Raw genomic sequence first — 5565 nt, forward strand, 5'->3', positions numbered from 1 at the left:
AATGATCATATGATCATTTAATGGTAGATTTGAAATGATGAAAGTTCATCAAGCATCGCCAATTGAACAAGATGAAACTTCAATCAACCAAAATTGACTAAGTCAACCAAAAGTTAGAAGCAAATAACCAATCAAAATCAAAAGAAAAAAACTTAAAGGTTTTTTTAAATATTTTTAATGAATTAAAAATGAAATTAAAGAGAAAATTCAAAACACACATCAAATGATAAAATAAATGAACAAACAAATTATGAAAAATCAAGAAAATTATGAGAAACAAAATCTCAAAATTTAGATCTCAAAATATTTGAAAAGGATAGAGAGATAATTGTTGAAAATAAATTAAAAAGAAAATGATAGAAAAATAAATATTATCATTTTTAATTACTGGAAAAAAAACATAAGGTAGAAAATATTTTTAGAAAATTATAGAAAAAATTTGAAGAGAAAAAGGTTAAGGGAGCTATTTTTAATAAATTTTTGAAATAAAAGAAAATAAAAGGAATTAAAAAAGAAAAATAAAATAAAACATTAACGGTCAAAACAAGTGGCACACACTTATTGGATGGATTTGAATTTCGGTACAAGAACACGCGCAATGTTCATCTTCAATCTCCAACCATTTGATTTTTGCAGGTCTCATGAATTGGAATTTTAAGCTCAAACAAGCATCATTCAAGCTTCGTATTCCTTCATCGTTCATGCCTTTTCACTCATGAACAATTTATTTGTTCTGAGTGAAGAGAATTTTGCAGAAAATGCAAGAACCCTAAGAACTTCAAAGTAAAATTAAATGACGAACAAAATGAATAAATTCCAAATAGGTTAGGGATTTTGATCAATGAAACAAGACGAAGAGAGTGGTATCTCCTTTAAGTGAACTAGGAACTCGTAACTACCTTTCCCAAGTGAGCCTCAAGGTCTGAAAATGGTGGAATCAAGTTGAGCTTTGAAAAAGGCGTTGAACTTCTGTAATGCTTCAGTTAGTTTCAGATGAAGACGATGAAGCTTTCTAGGCACAGATTTAAGGTTAAAATTAAGAGAAAATAGGAATATAAACTTCTGGTTTTTAAAGGTTTCGTGAGCAATGAAGACAGAGTTTCGATGGCCTTTCAAGCTTGCCAATGAAAGGGAAATGATGCTCTATTTATAAGAGAATGAATGGGCTCATGTATGTGTGAATTCCAGATCCCAATCGTATGAAAATGATCTAGAATTTTTTGATTTCAAAGCGTGTGAAAGTGAGGCGTGGAATGTGTGATTTTGGTGCAATTTCAAGTCATTTTATGTTGTACCAGATGCATTTGGTCATGATAAACAAGTTTACACACGTATTGGTGGTCCCCAATTTGAATTGCACATGATTTCTAATTATATGTCATGACCTAAAATAGAGTTCATGCACCCATGTTCATGCTTAGTCCAAATGGAATTGGCTCATGCGTACTGTAATTTTTCTTGAGCCAAATGATCCTTTCATGGAGGAGAATCAAATGAAAAAATAATGGATTTAAAAGGATGCTTGAGTTGAAAATGACATGCTTGATAAGTTAGGGTTGTACCACTGAAAACCAGATCTGACATTAGATCGACCATGTCATGGACCTAGTTTTGTGCACAAATGACCTAAAGTAAAATTCAAATTTTGAGATGCTTAGAGGCTGAATTGATGTTTGACCTCTAAATGAAAGTTATAGAGGACATCAAGAGGGACATTATTCCATTTGGACCAAATAGTGTGCCATACTTGATTTTAGGTCAAACCATCTTGCACCTACTTGTCATTTTGGATATTTCCTTGCATTCCAAAGCTCAATAATGATCAAATTAATACCATATGGATGTAACTTGAGAGGACTTGAAGAAATATTCAATATTGCTTGGGAAAATGAATGGAAAAGGCATGGAAATAAACCATGACCAAACTTGATTAACTTATGAAAATGAGCATCAATCTTGAACTTCTCTTAATCAAACAAGATGAATGGTGCTTGACATGATAATGGCCTAAAATTATAGGTCATGCCTTGAAGGAAAGTCCATTTGACCATGATTTAACCACAACTTTGACTTTGAAGAACAAAACCCTAATTTGGAAACAATTCTTGATCTTTGGGGAAACTTCAACCATAAGCCAAGTTACTTAGAGAATTTGAACATCTTTGAACATAAAATAAGATCATCTTGAGTATTAGCCACTCTCTTGCTTTTTTGATAGCCAGCCCTACCTTGCACAATAGGAGAAAAGGAAAGCAACAAAACAAACATGTTTTTGTATTTTGAATTAAAGTTAGTGAAAGGTAGATGATAAACATAAGAAAATAAAGATGCAAAAGGAAACACAAGAGTGCTTGATGATCTACCACAAAAGATAAATCCTAGGATCAAGTGCATAGGAGAGCAACATGCATGTGATCTTGTTCAAATACAAATGAATGATAGGTCAAATCTTAGGGGTAAAAATTGGAGTATAACATTGTGCCCACGGGTACCCATTGATATCCCTAGTCAAAGGGTGTAACTATAACCCTCAAAACCTATGGCCCTACGCTAAGCCCTATTTCAATTTTTTTCATAAATCCTACTCATTATAGAAAAAATCGAGAGAAAGGGAAATTCATAGTTGGAAAAAGGGGTGTGAACGAAGAATATGGGGTAAAAAGGAGTTTTGCAGTTCACATGAGCTTGCAGAAGTCATGGGAGAAAAATAGAGAAAATGAAGTGGAAGGAGAAAGATTTAATAAGAGAGTTAAAACCACAAGGGACCTTTTAGACTACCTCCTAATTTTGAAAAGCTCAACACATTTTTGAAACGTGCCACTAGCGTTTAAGAGCTCAAAAAATATGTCATAATTGCTTATATTAAATGGAATTAAGTGTCACCATCTGAATAATTAATTGACATTCCCAATTGACATTTCAGCTAATCAAAAGACATATGTAAAGGGGAAATGACTCATCCTCAATTATTGGCTTACATAAATAAAGAGGGACTCACCTCACCTTAAACAAGTCGCCTTCAGCTGAGGGACTTACCTCACCTTAAACATGTTGTCTTCAGCTAAGGGACTCGCCCCAAGCTGAGGGAGTCGCCTCACCATAAACAGGTTGCCTTCAGCTGAGGGACTCGCCTCGCCTTAAAAAGGTTTCCTTCAACTGAGGGACGTACCTCTAAAATGAAAGAAGCCTTAAAAACACTTTAACCTTTACAAGTTGATCTGTTGTCGGACACAAGTCCAAATTGAGTTATTAAAGGGTGTAATACGGTGAACTGACTTTTTATCGATCGAAATGTCGCGGTTAAGCAAGAGTCGCCACCGACTTTTATTTTATCCAAACAAATTCAGAAAGGCTAAAAGAAACAGAAAAAAACCTTTTTAAAGAAATCTAAGTTCGGGGGGTAATTTATGCAAAGGGAAGGTGTAAGGCACCCTTTGCATCCATGGTTTTCCATGGGCTCTTAATTGCTTTGCTTGCTCGTTTGTTTTTAGAAAAAAGTAGGTGAAAGAAAAAAGTGGACTTTAGCTCGTAAATGAGCGTAGCCAGTTTTCGAAGAATTGTGAGAAAGAATATTAAAGATAAGCATTGCAAGGCAATTAGGGGCAATTACCTTAAACTCAGATGATAGGTCTCTTTTTAGCCTTTCAGAATGAAAGGGTCTATCCTTTCCATAAGAGGGCAGGAAGCCTTTCGTTTGGAGATTGAAGGGTCATCGAAATATCCTTTGCCATAAGACTGTCCCATGCCATAGAAGGGCAGGTAGTCTAAGGTAAGGATCAGAATAAGCCTTTTCGTAGGCAGCCAGAAGATACCCCAGCCTTTTTCCGTAGGCAACTTTCGAGGGTCGAGGTCATATTTGTGTATCGAAGGCAGCATCATTTTAGGGTCTCATGACCTTTTATCGAGGCAGCATGGCTGAGGTATCCTCAAATTCGAGGGACATGGCTTATTCTGCAAAAACACAAAGGCAACAGGCAACAGGCAACAAGGCAACAGAGAGGTTACCCCAAAAGGGTGCGTGTGTGCAACATTCACGTGGTTATGTTCAGATAATATTTATCTTGTAATTAGTGATTCTAATTGATTCAGAGTTGCACTCCCTAAATTACTAACCACGCAGTTATAAAGTAATAAAAGGGAAGGGGACAATGAAATCAGCGGATCCCCAATGGGGTTTGACACAAGTAATAAAAGGCATAAAATAAAAAAAATAGGGTTTAGGGTTACCAATAACGTAGCTTTGGCAATTGACAACCCTGAAAAGGAGGAAGAACAAGAAGGCAAATACAGTTAACCCTAAAAATAAAAGGATAAAGAAATTAAAAATAAATAGAATAATAATAAAAGGAAAAGGGTGAAAGAAACTTAGCTTCGATTGATGAATGTTGATGGGCAAAGGTTTGCCTTGTGCATGAAGCATTGACCCTGACCATTTAGAGAATTGAAACAGAAATAATAGGAACCAGTGAGTGTATGGCTAATTCAATGACAATTAGGGTTAACCCTAATTTACTACAAGAATGGCAAAGAGAAATTAAACAAATATGAAAAGAGACTTAGCTTTTGAATTTGATCTGACATGGTTGGCGGTCGGAAGAAGCCTCGAGCATTGACTCTGACCATCAGAGATTTGGCAAAGAAAAAGGAAAGGAATAAATGTAGGAGAAATTCTATGTGCGAGGAAATTAAACCCTAATTAAACGAAATAAAAGATAAATAATATTAATAGAAAAGGGGTTTAGAACTTAGCTTCATTCTTTTGACGTGGCGCATAGTCGGAGCGTATCGGAACAGCAACCCTGAAAAAATTGGCAAAGACAGACAGAAAAGGAGGTGAGTGCAGAAAGAGTCCATTGACTTTTGAGGATGAAACCCTAATAATATTTTTATAAGGCAAATAAAATTTAAATAAAAAATAGGGGTCGGGGCTTAGCTTCGCAAGAGGCGTAACGCGTCATCGGAGAAAACCCTGTGGTTAACCCTGAAAAGAGAATGCACAAAGAAAAGATTCTTTAGTGTATAGCAAATTCTTGTAGATATTAAATCGGGTGAAAATTGAATTGAATAACGATCGGATTTAATTAATTATTGGTCCTCGACATAATTAATTAAATCGGTGAAAGTAAGGTTTCGATTAAAAGTTTAACTCCAAGGTATCTTAATCGGTGAATGAAAGTTGATTAACAAATTAAACAAATGATTTAAACAACTAAATTAATTTAAAACCATAAAAAAACAAATTATTCAATTAAAATAAAATAAGTGTTTTTTATTATGTTTTAAAAAAAAATAGAGAAGTAGAAAAAAGAATTTGTTTTGTTTCTTTAAAATAATTTTAACAAATAACATATAATTGAAACTAGTTCATGTAATAAAAATAAAAAAAAAGATTTTCTTAGCTTTTGATCCTGTATGACGTGCTTGTGAGTGTTCATGATAGACTGGCATCCCCAAAGGCGTTGGATCCAATTTGGCAGTGATCCAAAGGTTATGGTTGGGGGTGTACCGTGCGCCTGACGAGGACGCGCGCACTGGATCCATCTGCAAAGTTCTCCAAAGGAAAAT

This window comes from Vicia villosa, linkage group LG3 (assembly GCF_029867415.1).
Source record: "Vicia villosa cultivar HV-30 ecotype Madison, WI linkage group LG3, Vvil1.0, whole genome shotgun sequence".
In the NCBI taxonomy this organism is placed as follows: Eukaryota; Viridiplantae; Streptophyta; class Magnoliopsida; order Fabales; family Fabaceae; genus Vicia; species Vicia villosa.